Source organism: Bos indicus, chromosome 4, assembly GCF_029378745.1.
Source record: "Bos indicus isolate NIAB-ARS_2022 breed Sahiwal x Tharparkar chromosome 4, NIAB-ARS_B.indTharparkar_mat_pri_1.0, whole genome shotgun sequence".
NCBI lineage: Eukaryota > Metazoa > Chordata > Mammalia > Artiodactyla > Bovidae > Bos > Bos indicus.
The window spans coordinates 30,524,426-30,542,756 of NC_091763.1; the positions used below are offsets into that span (position 1 = coordinate 30,524,426).

At 39.7% G+C, this 18,331-nt stretch overlaps 1 long non-coding RNA gene across 7 annotated transcripts in view; it reads left to right on the forward strand.

The window, feature by feature from the left end:
* LOC139182678 (uncharacterized) overlaps positions 1-17,351 on the forward strand; it is a 230,868-nt gene extending 213,517 nt beyond the window's left edge. For 6 of the 7 annotated variants that reach the window (XR_011566195.1, XR_011566196.1, XR_011566193.1 and 3 more), the window contains one exon: positions 16,754-17,351. This is a non-coding gene — a long non-coding RNA (uncharacterized lncRNA). The remainder of the gene's footprint in view (positions 1-16,753) is intronic. The other variant, XR_011566197.1, reaches the window with a different exon arrangement.
* The last annotated feature ends 980 nt before the right edge of the window (positions 17,352-18,331 follow it).

The window sequence follows — 18,331 nt, forward strand, 5'->3', positions numbered from 1 at the left end:
CTTCGCAAAACTTTTGGAACCACTGCTGCACTGTATGTTCTACATACTGCTGTTCTACAGCAGTTTCTAATGTTGCGAGTTGTCTCCCCTGCTTTACTACCCATTTTAAACTTGAATAAGAAAATTGCTAAAATTCGCTTTTGGTCTAATATCATTTCCATAATCTAAAATAAATATAAAATAAACATCAAGTAATAAGTCATTAGCAAAAAAGTGTAAAGCGAGAAGCTCACATTAAAATCATGTATAATATAACCATGGAGAAGGAAACGGCAACCCATTCCAGTATTTTTGCCTGGAAAATCCCACGGACAGAGGAGCCTAGCAGGCTACAGTCCATAGGGTCACAAGAGTTGGGCACAACTTAGTGACTGAACAACCACAACATAATCACATTTATTTACGAATGTATTCCAATATCAAGGGTTATGGGCTTCCCTGGTAGCTCAGATGATAAAGAATCTACCTGCAATATGGGAGACCTGGGTTCAACCCTTGGCTTGGGAAGGTCCCCTGGAGAAGGGAATGCCAGCCCACTCCAGTATTCTTACCTGGAGAATTCCATGGACAGAGGAACCTGATAGGCTACAGTCTATGAGGCCACAAAGAATCAGATGCAACTAAGCAGCTAACACTTGCAACTTTCCAACGTTAAAATGACAAATTTCAACAATGCGAAACCAAAATTACTTTTGCTCTAATCTAATAAAGCTCATTTCTATGGTTTTGTTCAAGTGGTGGTTGTTCAGTCGCTCAGTAATGTCCAGCTCTATGTGACTCAATGGACTGAAGCATGCCAGGCTTCCCTGCCCTTCACTATCTCCCAGAGTTTGCTCAAACTTCTATCCATTGAGTCAGCGATGTCGTACAGTCATCTCATCCTCTGTCACCCTCTTCTCCTCCTGCCCTCAATCTTTTCCAGCATCAAGAGCTTTTCCAAGAATTGGCTTCTTGCATCAGGTAGCCAAAGTGTTGGAGCTTCAGCTTTAGCATTAGTCCTTCCAACAAATATTCAGGACTGATTTCCTTTAAGATTGACTGGTTTTAGTGTCCAAGGGACTCTCTCAAGAGTCTTCTCTAACACCACAGTTCAAAAACATCAATTCTTTGGCACTCAGCCTTCTTTATGGTCCAGCTCTCACATTCGTACATGACTATAGGAAAAACGATAGCTTTGACTAGACAGGCCTTTGTTGACAAAGTGGTATCTCTGCTTTTTAATACACTGTCTAGGTTTGTCGTAACTTTTCTTCGAAAGAGCAAGCATCTTTTCATTTCATGGCTGCAGTTACTGTCCACAGTGATTTTGGAATCCAAGAAAATAAGGTCTGTAGTTGTTTCCATTTTTTCCCCCATTTATTTGCCATGAAGTGATGCCATGATCTTAGTTTATTGAATGTTGAGTTTTAAGCCAGCTTTTTACTCTCTGTTTTCACCTTCCTCAAGAGGCTCTTTAGTTCCTCTTCAGTTTCTGCCATTAGGGTGGTATCATCTGCATATCTGAGGTTTTTTATATTTCTACCAGCAGTCTTGATTCCAGCTTGTGATTCATCCAGCCCTGCATTTCACATAATGTACTCTGCGTATAAGTTAAATAAGCAGGGTGACAGTAAACAGCCTTGATGTACTCCTTTTCCAATTTGGAACCAGTCCGTTGTTCCATGTCTGGTTCTAACTCTTGCTTCTCAACCTGTGTACAGGTTTCTCAGGAGGCAGGTAAGGTGGTCTGATATTCCCATCTCTTTAAGAGTTTTCCACAGTTTGTTGTGATCCACACAGTCAAAGGCCTTAGCATAGTCAATGAAGCAGAAGTAGATGTTTTTCTGGAAAAACATGATCCAGCAGATGTTGGCAATTTGATCTCTGGTTTCTCTGCCTTTTCTAAATTCAGCTTGAACATTTGGTAGTTCTCAGTTCATGTACTGTTGAAGCCCAGCTTGCAGGATTTTAAGCATTACCTTGCTATCATGTGAAATGAGCACAATTGTGTGGTAGTTTGAACATTCTTTGGCATTCCCCTTCTTTGGGATTAGAATGAAAACTGACCCTTTCCAGTCCTGTGGCCAGTGCTGAGTTTTCCAAGTTTGCTGGCATATTGAGTTCAGCACTTTAATAGCATCATCTTTTAGCAGTTGAAATGGCTCAGTTAGAATTCTATCACCTCTACTAGCTGTGTTCATAGTAATACTTCCTAAGGCCCTCTTGATTTTGAATTCCAGGATGTCTGGTTTTAGATGAGTGATCACACCATCGTGATTACCTGGGTCACGAAGACCTTTTTTGTACAATTCTTCTGTGTATTCTTGCCATCTCTACTTATATTCTTCTGCTTCTGTCCTTACCGTTTCTGTCCTTTATTATGCGCCTCTTTGCATGAAACGTTCCCTTAGTATCTGTAATTTTCTTGAAGAGATGTCTAGTGGGTCAAGTGATATAACTCTGCAACTTGTTTTCAATTTTTTTTCAACAATACTATTATTATAATTAATTTGAGAAAGCCATCATAGTAAAATATTAACAATTGGTTAATCTAGGTGAAGTAAAATGGTTATTGTGCTGTACTTGTGACTTTCACATATCTTTTAAGTTTTTAATTTAAAAAGTTAAAAAATAACTCATGAGACCAAAACAATTAGTGTCTATGAAACATCCCTAATTAAGGTTCTACAATGTTTTATTCTTTGACTTAATCGTGTTTCCATTGAGGGAACTTTGTGTATTAAAACTTGCTAATTTGGTGCACTTTGTGATTGGGAGGTACTGTAGGATGGGGCAGGAACCGCTTACTGTGTACCCTGATTACTTTTTAAGAATGGATCCTGGTTTTAATAGAAAATTATAATTGTACTTTTGTTAGTACAAAAACTATAGATTATTTTTGCCCTTCTTTTCAGAAAACACAAAATTTCAAGCACAGTGTACATAATTAGGTCAAATAAAGTATAGGCAGTTTTTATGAGGCTTGAGGCTTATCTAATTTGTGGAGAGGGGAGGGGCATTTTAAGAAAAGGTTTGCAAATTTATATATGAATGTAAATATTTAGCATGAAAAACTAAATATTACATTACATTACAAATTATATTACAAATTTTATTATGCCAAGGGATAACACAAATATTTCTAAATCTAAAAATATTATATTTTGATCAAGTGCTGATCTTAGTTTGGCTGATCTTCATTAAAATACCACAAACTGGGTAGTTTGTAAAAAGCAGAAATTATTTCTCACAGTTTTAGAGAAGTGGGAAGTCCATAATCAGGTGGGAAGTCCATGATCAAAATATCAGCATGGGGGACTCCTGGTGAGAGCCCTCTTACTGGTTTATAGCCAGCACTTTCTGCTTGTATCCTTACATACTAGACGGGGCTAGAGAACTTTGTAGGGTTTCTTTTTTTTTAGGAATTTTAATCCACACATAGAGGCTCCACCGTCATGACATAATCACCACCCAAAGGTCCCACCTCTTAATACCATGACAGTGGACATTAGGATTTAAATATATGAATTTGGAGGAGATGCAAATATTCAGACTGTACCCAGGGTCTCATACGTTTCTAACTTACATAGATACATACAGAAGTAATTGTCAGCCTTATAAATATATAAACAATGATACACACCAAATGTGTCCCCAACTCAACTTGCTTTTAGCAAGTTCCCCAAAAATGCTCACAACCATTTGAAAAAATACATGATAAAGCAGGAAGTGTGAAGGAGGGAAGTACGGGTGGAAAGAGCCATATTTACCAATTATAATTAAAATAATTTCTAGATATTTATGCAAATGGTTGTTGGGAGCAATTGAATGCCAGTAGTTACATCAATGATAATTCATCCCGTAAGAGAATTTTATAGTGAAAGTAGAATGGAAATAGGAGTTCATGGAAAATAAGAAACAATGTAAAATTTCTGGCTACTAAAGAAAACCTGTTCATGTATTTTAAATGGACAATGATGCTATCAAATCTGTGTGGTGTTTAAATGATCCATAAATGTGCTTTTAAATATGGTGTTAAAGCTTTAATTTTAAAATACCATAGATAAGTATGCTAAAAATTATATCCTTTAAAAATTTTTTAAACTTGTCATAGAAATTCTTAGATATTAGTTTTTAAATGTTTAAAGGGCATATGATTTTTCCAAATTATTTTAGGATGTACATGAATAAAAATGCCTAAGGACCAGTACCCTAGTTTCTCTAAGCTTTTTGCCTGTACAAAACAATTCACTGGTAATCTGTCAACCTGGATAAAACTAATTCCTCCCCAAAATTTCATGGAGCCACAAGTCAACATTTTATGCAGTTCATTAGTGGGATTAAGATTTTAGTGGAATAAAATTGTCCTCTCCTTAAGAAACACTTTTGAATGGCTTTTATTATGCCAGTCAAGATCTGATGGACTATATACCTCCCAAGTACAAGGTAGAGAAGTTTGTTCATCTTAATACAGAGGTATGACCCCATAGCACATCACAATTTTATTTTCCACTGGCTCTTCCCAAAGTGCAGGGTCAAATTTAGCACTGAATTTATATAGTTTTCATTATACCGTGTTTCCTAGCACCTAATTGTCTTGTTGGCCACCTCAGTTGTTACTTACATTGCACCTGCTTTATTTATCTTAATGATTTTATGGTTTTATTGTACCTATGAGTGAATGGATTGTTTTCTTTCTTTGACCTTTAACTCACCCACTTGTTAAACACAAAGTACCTTGGATAAATTCAATTTGAACTAAGCAAATCATCAGAGAATCAAAATATTCAGTTTAGATGGTGGTATTATTGACAGCTAGAAATAGTCATACAGAGAAGGCAATGGCACCCCACTCCAGTACTCTTGCCTGGAAAATCCCATGGTTGGAGGAGCCTGGAAGGCTGCAGTCCATGGGGTCGCTAAGAGTCAGACATGACTGAGCGACTTCACTGTCACTTTTCACTTTCATTCATTGGAGAAGGAAATGGCAACCCACTCCAGTGTTCTTGCCTGGAGAATCCCAGGGACGGGGGAGCCTGGTGGGTTGCCGTCTATGGGGTCGCACAGAGTCGGACACGACTGAAGCGACTTAGCAGCAGCAGCAGCAGGAATAGTCATAAGAGTACCAAATTAGCATTGTATTTATTAAATAGAAACTTAAATGACTAAAATCATTGCATTTTTCTTTTCCAATTGATAATTCAATTAATTTTTCTTGTTTTGTGGCCCAAAATTAAGGGTTTAGGATTAAGACAAATGGGAAAATTACCAATGTTATCAAAAGGCAAACAGTAGCTACTAGACATATATTATGATTTTTAAATTAATAACAATAAGCCAAAATTATAGTTAGCAGCCCAGTCTTAGTAAATGCAAGAAAAAAAATTACCCAGGAAGTAGCTATATCATAAAATATCAGATGGTAATGGCAACCCACTCCAGTACTCTTGCCTGGCAAATCCCATGGACGGAGGAGCCCGGTAGGCTGCAGTCCATGGGGTCACTAGGAGTCGGACACCACTGAGCGACTTCACTTTCACTTTTCACTTTCATGCATTGGAGAAGGAAATGGCAACCCACTCCAGTGTTCTTGCCTGGAGAATCCCAGGGACGGGGGAGCCTGGTGAGCTGCCGTCCCTGGGGTCGCACAGTCAGACACAACTGAAGCAGCTTAGCAGTAGCAGCTTAGCAGCTATATCATAAAATAGCAGATGGTATTAAGTTCTAAAGTATTTTGCAGAGCTACTTAAAATAATTAAATATAATCAGTGTTATATGTACAAAACATCACAGAGGCTCTTTCAGTTAAGGAAGTGAATACAGTTTGTGATAAACCCTTCAAAAGTAATACCGCATGTAATGAATTGATTCTTTTATTTAAATTATTTATTTAAATATGTATATGTGAAAGAAAAAGAATTCGCACAATAAACTCTATTGAAATATTTAATAAAGGAAGAAATTAAGTTGAGGGAATACCAGTGATGATTTCATATAGAAATTATCATCCCCATCTATAGTTTACTTGAGAATTTCAATAAGGTCTTAGTGATTCTTTACAATCACAACAATATAACAATCAAACACCACTTTAGTTACTCTTCTGTACCCTGACTGTGGCAACGTGTAAGTAAAAAATATTAAATTTTCTTCTAGAAGGTCCATTTTTATCAATGTCTTAAGTAACCCTCAGTCTAGTATATAAGATATTTTGGGCTGATCAAGGCATTTCCTGACCTGCTGTAGGGAGTGCTTCTCCTCAGGAATCACACAGTACTTATAGAGAAGTTCCTATTCAGGGGTGTAAATATTCCATTTGATCTTTTGTTTTTAATGAAGTATTCACCATGAAAATTTTTATGCCCTTCTTGCTGCTGCTGCTGCTGCTAAGTCGCTTCAGTCGTGTCCGACTCTGTGGGACCCCACAGACAGCAGCCTACCAGGCTTCCCTGTCCCTGGGATTCTCCAGGCAAGAACATTGGAGTGGGTTGCCATTTCCTTCTCCAATGCATGAAAGTGAAAAGTGAAAATGAAGTCGCTCAGTCGTGCCCGAGTCTTAGTGAACCCATGGACTGCAGCCTACCAGGCTCCTCCATCCATGGGATTTTCCAGGCAAGAGTACTGGAGTGGGGTGCCATTGCCTTCTCCCATGCCCTTCTTATTCCCTCGCAAAAATAATTTAAAATGTTAACTGAAAGGAGAGTTCCTCGTAACTTATTTTAGCTCCCTGTGCTGTGCTGTGCTGTGCTTAGTTGCTCAGTCATGTCCAACTCTTTGTGACCCCATGGACTGTAGTCTGCCAGGCTCCTCTGTCCATGGGGATTCTCCAGGCAAGAATACTGGAGTGGGTTGCCATGCCCTCCTCCAAGGGATCTTCCCAACCCAAGGATCAAAACCAGGTATCCTGCATTGCAGGCAGATTCTTTACCATCTGAGCCACCAGGAAGCCCATATACTCAGCCATAATAAAAGAAAAATTTTGCCATTTGTGACAACATGAATGGATCTGGAGGGTATTATGCTAAGTGAAATAAGTCAGACATAGGAAGACAAATAGTGTATGCTATCACCTACATGTGGAATCTTATTAAAAATAAAATAAAGTAGTGAATATAACAAAAGAAACAGTCGTACAGATACAGGAATCAAACTGGTGGTTACCAATCCAGGGAGGGGTAAGATAGGGATAGGGGATTAAAAGTACAAAATTATTATATATGAAATAAATAAGCTACAAAGATACACTCTGCAGCACAGGGAAAATAGCTAATATTTGCTAATAACTACATGGAATATAAGCTTTAAAAATTCTTAAATCACTGTATTATACCCCTATACTTATATATATTATATATCGGCTCTATTTCAATTATTTAAAAAAAAAATTCTGGAATGCTGAACATATGGAAGGTACTGGACAGGTGGTTTGCTTGGATAGACCATAGGAGTTTCATGTCTTGCTAAAAAGAGAATCAGAGCAGGACAGTAAGTTAAAGCAGTAAAATAGATTTTATTCAAAAAACTATTGCATATGTATGTCTTTGTCAATCCCAGTCTCCCAATTTATCACACTACTATGTATAAAATAGATAATAAGAACCTACAGGGCTTCCCTGGTGGCTCAGATGGTAAAGAATCTGCCTGCAGTTCAGGAGACCCAGGTTTGATCCCCAGTTTGCAAAGATATCCTGGAGAAGGAAATGACAACCCACTCCAGTATTCTTACCTAGAAAATTCCATGGACAGAGGAGCCTGGCAGGCTATAGTCCAGAGGGTCTCAAAGAGTCAGACACCACTGAGTGACTAACACTACTACTACTACTACTACAAACCTACAGTGTAGCACAGGGAACTCTACTCAATACTCTTTTCCTGTATGGGAAAAGAATCTAAAAAAGAGTGGATGTATGTACAGCTGATTCACTGTGCTGTTCAGTAGAAACTAACACAATATTTTAAGTCAACTATACTCCAGTAAAATTAATTTTAAATAAATAATAATAATACATTTTTAAAAAATATTACAGTAGGGACAGAGAGATTACAGAATAGAGCTAGAATCAATTCCAAATACAACCAGAACAAGTATAGATTTATAACCAAGCAGTAAGTTTGGGTGGGATATCAGTAGATGGAAAATTACTACAAGGAGACAAGTCTGGGGAAGTCTGACTGAAATGAGTAACAGGATTCTTGCTGAGGGCAGCCAGGCTGATCAGATACACCTGGGGGGAGGTGGCAAAAATGAGAAGTTTGATGGGATATTAAAGGTGGGAATTCTTGCTAAACTGATTTAGCAGGATTCTTACTGAAACTGGATTCTGCAAGGAAATACAAGGATGGGCCTCGATGGAGAGTTTAGGGGAGCCTGATTGAAATTTGGCCTGGGAAAGCATCTTTTAACCCCTTCCCCTATACTTTGCCCTGTGCATCTCTTGCATCAGGATGTTCATCTGTAGCCTTTGAAGTATCTTTTGTTAAAATAAACAATGGTAAGTACACTGTTTCTCAGAGTTCTGTGGGCCATTCTAGGAAATAATTGAACCTGAAGAGTAGGTCATGGAAACCTCAGAGTTATAGCCAGTCAGAAGGTCAGATGCCCAGATGACAACCTGGCTTTGTGTTTGATATCTAAAGTGGGATTAGAAACAGTATTGTGGGACTAAAGCCATAATCTGTGGGATTTTATGGTATCTCCAGGAAGACAGTGTCAGTTTAATTGTGAGATGGTGTCTGGAGAACCAGAGAATTGCTTAATATGGGAGAGAAATACACATACATTTGGTGAATGGAAGAGTCAGAAGTAAACTATTCCATGATTAGAGCACTGAATTGAGAGTAGAGGAGAAATACCGGAATTTTTTTTTTTTCCTATAGAGTTGTTAACTTCAGGAATAATGTAATTGGGACTTTTTAGTAATGATGGGAACCTAAATTAAACTAGCTAACTTAAAATAGAAATCTGTCAGCTCAAATAATTGAGAAAGACTAGGATATTTCTGTTATTGGACATGACTTAGTCCTTAAACATGTTATCAGGTTCTCTTCTCTTGGTTCTACTTCTCTTTGTATGTATCTCTTTGTATGTTCATGTTGCAGAGATAATACTTTGATTTATACTTTTCCATACTGTGTATCCATATGCAAGATAAACTTGCCCCACAGATTTTTGCTTGAGGTGGTTCTAACAGCAACCCCAAAGCATAACCAAGGGAATTGTCCAAGTCTCACACACACACCTACCTCTGCTGGCAGACTAAAATAAAACCAACTATTGAACGAGGGCAAAAGAAGGACAACTTGCTAGTCACTCAGAATGTTCGTATGACAGGGAACAGAAAGCATATTATAATCATCATCAAACTCACTGAAATGACTGAATTTAGGAGTGTACATAGTAGACCTGTAACATGAAGAAGGCCTAATTGGGCAGGGGTGGGACACTAATTATTACATAGTCTGTTCTATTAGAGGAGAATAAGTCAAACAAAACCAGCTTGACCAAGCACATAATTAGACTGCAGGAAAATCCTATGGTCTGGACTCAAGAGTTAGCAGGTCCTCCAAGGGCCTGAAGCTTTCCTAGAAATTAGAAAGTGTTATCCCCACCCCAAATCATTGCTACCCTCAACCCCCTGCAGTTTTTCAAATGGTTACATCTTTATGTAGAAGTCCAAAAGATTTTTGAGATGTCTGGAGTGTCATGGGATCTCTAGGGAGCTCCAGTAGAGTTGATGGAATTTGGAAGACCCATGAAATTCCCTGGATTCTGACCAGCTTAGAAATGTAGACTCTATATCCTCGATGCATATTAATTATGTACTGGAACATGTACTCAAAGCATGGACTCAACCAGCAGCATCAGCAACCTTTAGGCACTTTATAGAACTGGAGCTTCTTAGATCCCACCCCATGATGACTGAGGCAGAAACTCTGGGGAGAGTCCCAGCATCAAGTAATTCTCACACAACTGAAGTTTGAAAACTGCTAATCCAGAGATGACTAGAAATGAAGTTCACTAGCCAGACTCTTGAAATATCCTGTATGATGGTTCATATTATTGATCTGTCAGAAGAAAATGGAATTGTTTCTCAGAGTAATTCCCAAAAGAACTTTAGATAACTCCCAATCAAGTTCATGAAGAATTACCATAGCTTTAGTGTAGATTACACTGTTAACTGGTCATTTATTCTGTGAATAAATAGATTGTATAATTATATGGAAGCAAAGTGTTTTGGTGGATTTTTCCTTTTTCATCTATTCCGTATAAATAGTCTGTTGTTATTATCCAAATTAATAGTTGTAATACATTGTGATTTATATAATGCAATATAAAATTGCCATAATTACATTTTGTGAAAAACACAGCTTGTATGGTAATGCCAAAATGATCAATATAATATGACATCCTGCATAACACAAATATAGGAATGCACCCAAAAGTTAGATCTTAGAAAGTATGAATCACAATTTTAGATAATGGAATGTACATTAAACAGTACAATTGTGATTATATAGTATTAGAAATAAATAACGTGAAAGTCAATTATACTCTTGCTCTAATATAGAAGTGAAGGTAAAAACACAGAAATGTTTTAAGATGTAGGTGAGTAAACACTGAGAAGCTCCCATCAATGGTCTCTAACAGTTAACATTTATAGAGCACTTATAGGTGCCAGACATTATGTTAGGAGCTTGGACAAACACTAATTGATTGGAGCCTAAAAATTTCCTTATGGCATAGATTGCTTTTACCAACTCATTCCACTTTAGGGAAGAGGAAACAAGGCTTGAAAAAGTTGAATACAGTTTACCTAAGGTTAGACAACTGCTAAATGGGAACTCATGGCTCAAATCCAGTGCTTCAGCACTTTAAAGTAGGTGTTCCTAAGTACCAAAATATGATAGTAAAACAACTCATAAGAGAAGACAAGAGTAATCTTCATGACCTCAGATTAGATAACGATTTTTTAAATATGACATGAAAAGCACAAGCAACCAAAAAAAATAGATAAATTGGACTTTATAGAAATTGAAAAATTTTGTGCTTCAAAGAACATCATCAAGAAAGTGAAAAAAACAAATGAATGGGAGAAAATATTTTAAAATCATATATCTGATAAAAGGGACATGTATCTTCCAAAGAAGATGTATAGATGGCCAACAAATACATGAAAGATGTTCAATATCATTAATCATCTTAGAAATAAAAATCACAGTGAGGTACCTCTTCATGTATACTTCTGTTGTTATTTAGTCGCTAAGTCATATCCGACTCCTTTGTGACCCCATGGACTGTAGCCCACCAGGCTCCTCTGTCTGTGGGATTTTCCAGGCAAGAATACTGGAGTGGGTTCCATTTCATTCTTGAGGGGATCTTTCCGACACAGCAATCAAACTCGCATCTCCTGCATTGCCAGGCAGATTCTTTACAACTGAACCACTTCATCTACCAGGCTTCTCTGTCCATGGGATTCTCCAGGCAAGAATACTAGAGAGGGTTGCCATGCCCTCCTCCAGGGGATCTTCCTGACGCAGAGATTGAACCCTCGTCTCCCCATTAGCAGGTGGCTTCTTTAGAACTAGTGCCACCCGGGAAGCCCACTCATATATACTACGATGTCTAAAATCAAAAAGACAGAAAACAGGAGTTGGCAAGGATATAGAGAACTGGAACCCTCATATCCTATACTGTTGGTGAGAATTTAAGATAGGGCAATCACTTTGACAAATAGTCTGGCAGTTCCTCAAATGATTAAACATGGAGTTAACGAATAACCTTGAAATTCCACTTAGGTATATGCCCAAGAGAAATAAAACACATGTCCACACAAAAGCTTATACACAAATGTTCATGGCAGCATTATTGACAATAGCCAAAAGATAGAAACACCCAAATGTCTATCAGCTGATAAATGGATTTAAACCTGTAGTATGTTCACACAGTGGAGCATTTTTCAGATATATATCTTCATAAAAGGAATCAAGTTCTGATTCCTACTATGAAGTGGATGAATTTTGAAAACATTACACTAAGTGAAAGAAGCCTGTCACAAAACCCACATATTATCTAGTTCCATTTATGTGTAATGTTCCGAACAGGCAAGTTTATAGAGATAGAAAATAGATCATTGGTTTTTTAGGACTGGAGTGCTAGTGAATGGGTTTGTGTGGTGATGGTTCAAGGGTACAGTATTTCTTCTGGGAGTTAGAAAATGTTCTAACATGGATTCTGGTGACAGTTGTACAACTTTGTGAATACATGTTTTTAATATTGAATTATAGCAACCCACTCCAGTATCCTTGCCTGGAGGATCCCAGGGACGGGGGAGCCTGGTGGGCTGCCGTCTATGGGGTCGCACAGAGTTGGACACGACTGAAGCGACTTAGCAGCAGCAGCAGCAGCATACACTTTAAATGGGTGAATTGAATGGTTATATCTCAATAAAGCTGTTGCTGAAAAAAAAAAAGAGTGAGAGTAGAGAATGTGAAGAAGGCTGAGCGCCAAAGAATTAATGCTTTTGAACTGAGGTGTTGGAGAAGACTCTTGAGAGTCCCTTGGACTGCAAGGAGATCCAACCAGTCCATTCTGAAGGAGATCAGCCCTGGGATTTCTTTGGAAGGAATGATGCTAAAGCTGAAACTCCAGTACTTTGGCCACCTCATGCGAAGAGTTGACTCATTGGAAAAGACTCTCTGATGCTGGGAGGGATTGGGGGCAGGAGGAGAAGGGGATGACAGAGGATGAGATGGCTGGATGGCATCACTGACTCAATGGATGTGAGTCTGAGTGAACTCCGGGGGTTGGTGATGGACAGAGAGGCCTGGCGTGCTGTGATTCATGGGGTCACAAAGAGTCGGACATGACTGAGCGACTGAACTGAACTGAACTGAGAGAATGATTAGAGTCCTTGGGAAGGTGATGGTTTAGGATAGCTGTTGGAGTAAATATGGTAGCAACTGGCCAAAGATAACAAACCATTTCTGTCAAGTGGTGAAAAGATGGTTAAAATTGGATTGTGAGCATATACAGAAGTATAAGCCTACAGGAGCAGAAATCTTCAGCTCAAAGTCTAGAGTGGACAGGCTGGAGGACTTGTACACAAGGACTGAAGATCAGGGTGTAGACCTTGGTCACCATAGGTTCTTCCTGGGCTTCTTTGTTCTCTGACCATTCCTGCACTGTCTTCTTTCTTTCACCGTCCTTCTTCCATTGTCCACCCATCAGGTGTCTATGACCTCAGGTGCTCCACATGCCAGCCCTCTACTCTTCTTGTGCTGCATGCTGTCTCTTGGAGAGTGCACACTCTCTCATGTTTCAGCTGCCATGTAGGTATATTCTGCTGAAACCAAAATACATATTCACAGCTCAGTCCTTGCCTGAGCACCAACCCATTCTTCAGCTGCTCACTGGACATATCTACATAATTGTCCCACACATGTCCCAAACTCAGCTGTCCAACATCATTCCTTCTCCATCCAGCTTATCATCCTCTATCCCTATCTTGGAAAATGAAAAAAAAAAATCCTTTGATAGTTTAATTTTGCATACAGTAGAACAGTGGTTTCCTGGAGCCCAATGAAATGAGAAGGTTTATAAATGCAAAAAGAACTGGGAAATGGAAGAGACTCTTACAAATTACCCTCCTGACCAAGTCACACCTTTGGTTGACAACTTTCAATTATCTTTAGAGTGCAAAGATGAAAACCCAGATTCTACATGCCATTACTCATAATTCAGCTTTCTCTGTAAATTTAATTAAAAAGAGTATATACTGAGAAGTTGTGATATAAACATAGACCTTGACCTCAAATGGTTATGATCTAGCAAAGGGGGCTCATGGGTGAACAAGAAACTTCCAAACATGTGGTAAATGTAAATAAAGATTAAGCACAAGATACTCTGCTGACATGTAGGGCAACTTCTTCAGTAATTTAGGGATAGGAGGTTAGACTGTGTTCAAAATAGCTTTCCTGAGGCCAGAACAGTTTCTGAAACAAACAGGATGAGTAGAAGTGTAGTGGAGACAATAGTATCCCAGGTATGAGTTTGGCCTACCTGTGCCTCTGTAAGGTTGGCTGCAGAGAGACAAGGACTGGAAAGGGAATCTGGTGGATGCAGAGATTTGAGTAAGGTGGAGCCACCTTAAATGATGGGTGAAGAAGTGGACACGAAAAGAGATAGAACACTTTCCCCATAAACTTGGCTGTCAAGAGGGAGAGAAAGACAAGGCAAGACGCTGAGAGGGGGTGTATACTGGGGGAAGTGTATAGGCTTGTTACATGTGTGTGTTTCCAAAATAAGAGAGATGTGAGCAAATTTAAACAGTGAAGGGAAGAAGCCAGAGCCAGGATTGGTTGGAAAGATGAGCTATGGAATTAGATGTCTAATGTGGGAAAGACTGAGAAGGTGAACAAGGTGAAGGTTTTAGCCTCATTCTGTGGGATTAGAAGGAAGAAGAAGCAAAGATGGGTGTGAAGGAGAGGTTGGCAGGAATTTGATGGGTTTCATTTTCAAATTCAATGACAGGGCAAATAGGAGGATAGATGGTTTGCAGATTATAAACAATGTTAGAAATAGCCATAATGACTGTAGAAGGACTGAACAGCAGACAGACTGGTATTTTCCATGAATTTGAGACCAGCTCATTGGGTCGCAAAGAGTCGGACACGACTGAGCAACTGAACTGAACAACTAGGTATAAATAACAAAGTTGTAAAGATAGGAAACTGAGATTTGAGCATAGAATGCGCTATTTTGTGATTTCAGAAGCAAATCAAGCCCAGGTGATGATAAGATTGAGACCTAGCCATGGGACTGAGCGACTAATTAGGAAAATGAAGTTAATTTTACCTTTGAATCAAGGGAGTCAGTGAACTGAGAAGCCAGTGAATGAATGGAGCATCCACGTGTGTACTAAATTCCCCTAGTTGATGCCAAGTCTTATGGAGAAGACCATTCAGAAGAATGGAAGATTGCTCTGGAACCTGTCTCCCTGATTCTGTTGTCTATTCTTCACATAATGGCTGGGTTAATTTTTTTTAATGTATTTCTTATTTTTGTTATTCTCTTCAAAACCCTCCCCTGTCTTCCCACCTCCCTCTGATTAATTCCAATATTTATACCCTGGTCTTCCCTATCTGGCCTGCCTACCTTTCCTCTTTGAGTCCCTGTCTTACCACTGAACTATTTGTTCCCAGCCACACCGGCTTCTTGACTGTGCCCAACATGACCTAACTTGTCCCTGACTCTGGGCCTTTGCACTTTGCTTTGCTGTGCCTGGAGAGCTCTTCCCCCTGTGGCCTCCCTCATCTTCTTCCAATCTCTGCTTAACCTTCCTCATCTTCTTCTGTGCCTTTTCCTATAGGAGTCCCTGTTCTCCACCTCTGCTTCATTTCTTAAATGGCATTCATCACCATCTAACTATACATATGTTTCCTTTTTCCCCCCTTAGAAATCCCCTCCCAAGAATAGAAGCTACCTGAAGGTAGAATTTTGGGCCATTGCTCACTGCTATATTCTATAGGAGGCATAGGTTAAAAAAAAAAAAAAAAAGTTTTTTTTTTTTTTTTTTTGCATGAACGCAGTAGCAGTAGCATAGCAGTGGGTTTTGAGAAAGACCTTGATCGTAACCATGTGGAGCTTGTGAGCAACTGCAGGGAAAGGGAGAGAGAGGGAAGAGTGTGCACAGGTTGAGGAGTTGTTGACAGGCAATGACATTCCAGTGGGCACTCAGAGGTATTGCTGGAACACTAGGCATAGGTCATTGGTAAGAAGCCCAAAACAGTCTGGAGACATGACAGCAAGGGTGGATGATTGAAAGAAGTCACTTTGGGAAGTCTCCAAAGACAATGGCAGGGATGGGAGGTGTGGTAACATTTGCTGGCTTTAAAGTTTCCAAAAACTTAGAGCTGACATCCCTTGGATTGTACTTTTGGATTGATTATACTTCTGAAGGACTCCCCATGAGGGATAATAGCAGTCATGGGTGTGCAAGGAACACAAAACTTGCTGGAAGCAGTTGCCCATCCTATGGGTGGATGAATGTGCCACACACATGGATCCTTGGATACCGGTCAGTGCCGGGGCACTTTACCTCCAGTTCTCCACAGCAATAGCCCTGAGGGGTGAGGGGCAAGTCCTGTCAGACTTCATGTTTACTGTCCTTGCTCCAAAGGTGCTCTTGCAGCATTTTCTTGCCTCCATACCTACGCTCACACTGTTCCCTCTGCTTGGAATCTGAAATACCCTTCCCTCCCCAGAACTCTTCCTATTTTGGCATTCTTTAAGATCCAGCTATATCCTCCACAAACTTTTCCTTTACAGCCCCAGCCTGGAGGGGTTTTTCCTTGCTTTGAACTCCTATTGCAGTAGTTGACTGTAGATTCACTGCCCTGTTCAGTGACTGCACTGAACTCGTATTTATACCTTCTGGGTTATATATAACATGTGTGTGATGGTGCCTTGCTGTCTCTCTAGCTTCCCTGTAGGCTTCGTGAAGGCAGGGGCAGGCTTGGTTGTCTTTGGAGCTCCCACATTACCTGACACAGACCCTTACCCAGAGAAGCTATTCATATAAATTGATATAGTTTAATTTGTTAATCATTAATATTCTATGCCGACACCCAGATGATAGTTCTGTTTACCTTCTAATGATTATTTAATATAATGAAAGTGCTATAATATTGTATACTTTCCCTTTTCTATTCACAGATTCTTCTAAACACTGATATGTTGGGTTCTCTGTTGAATAATTCAATTTTACTTTTTTAGCAGAGGCCAGAGAAGTTGGTGGATGAACAAACAGCTTCTGGAATCAGATGTATGGGTTTGGATACAAGCTCTGCCACTTCCTAGAAGGGTGAATCTGAGTAAGATCTGTAAAAATCTTCCACACTCAGTTTCTTTATCTGCAAAATGGGGATTGTAGTAACCTGCTTCTCACTGATTTGTTGTGGAGACTAAATAAATTATACCATGTGACATTCTTAGGTCAGCTCCGGGTGAATGATAAAGCCCTCAGTGTCTGCTCACTGCTATTTCTGAGTGACCAGAAGTTTCGAGACTTACAGTATGAGGTTCTCAGAACGCTTTTCACTCTACTCCAGTCACTGAGGAACAGAGAGCAAGCAGTGAGGCTACGGCGTTCTGCTAGCTATGTCAGGAGACCAGGCTGCAGGCTAAACTCCCCCACTTAGTTTATGTGTTATTTCAGGCAAGACACTCGACTCTTTGGGGCGCTGTCAAGATCAGGGAGTAAGCATCTGTGAAAGCACTTTATAAACAGCATGCTTGTTTTACCCAAAGCAAGGGGAACTGTGGTTGAGAACAGGAAACAAATGTATTGGCTTGGTTTTGAAAATCTTACCCTTAGAAAATTCACTTCAGGAAAAAGTAACTCTTTGTCTCGCTTTGATTGGATTATCTATTTATCTTATGTGGCCTTCTTTTTTTTTTTTTTTTTTAATTCCTAGTGCTATGGAAAGTCTTCTTGAGCCCAGGATATGCTTCCTTTTCTCATTTGTAAATCTGGTTGGTCTACTAAACAAGCAACCGCAGTCAGACATGATTTTGTGGTTTAAAGTCTGTTGCTGGGCTTTGACAAAGGAGCTCTGTAGGGAGTGGTAATGCGATTAGAAGGGTAACTGGCTGGGGGAGTGGGGACACCCAAGCCAGACACACACCCCTCCCTACAGGGTTCTTGAAGAAATGTGTCAGAGGCAGGTTAAGAGCAACGTCTCTGGTGGGAGTGGCCTGGATACGAACCCCAGCTTTACCACTTATTTTCTGGGCAAATTACTTCCCGGCTCTGAGTGCTGCTGATTCCACATCTGTAAAATAAGAATGGCTATAGTACCTACTTTATAAGGTTACCTGGGGCTTAAATGAGTTGATACATGTAAAATGCTTACACCAAGCATTGTTGCTGTTGTTCAGTCTCCCAGTCATGTCTGGCTCTTTGTGACCCCGTGGACAGCAGCATGCCAGACCTCTCTGTCCCTCACCATCTCCCAAAGTTTGCCCAAGTTCATGTCCATTGCACCGGTGATGCCATCCAGCCATCTCATCCTCTGATGCCCTCTTTTCCTTCTGCCCTCAGTCTTTCCCAGCATCAGGGACTTTTCCAATGAGTCACCTGTTCGCATCAAATGACCAAAATACTGGAGTTTCAGCTTCAGCATCAGTCCTTCCAATGAGTATTCAGGGTTGATTTCCCTTGAGATTGACTGGTTTGATCTCCTTGATTTCCAAGGGACTCTCAGGAGTCTTCTCCAGCACCACAGTTCAAATACAGTAATTCTTTGATGCTCCGCCTTCTTTACAGTCCAGCTGTCACAACCATACATGACC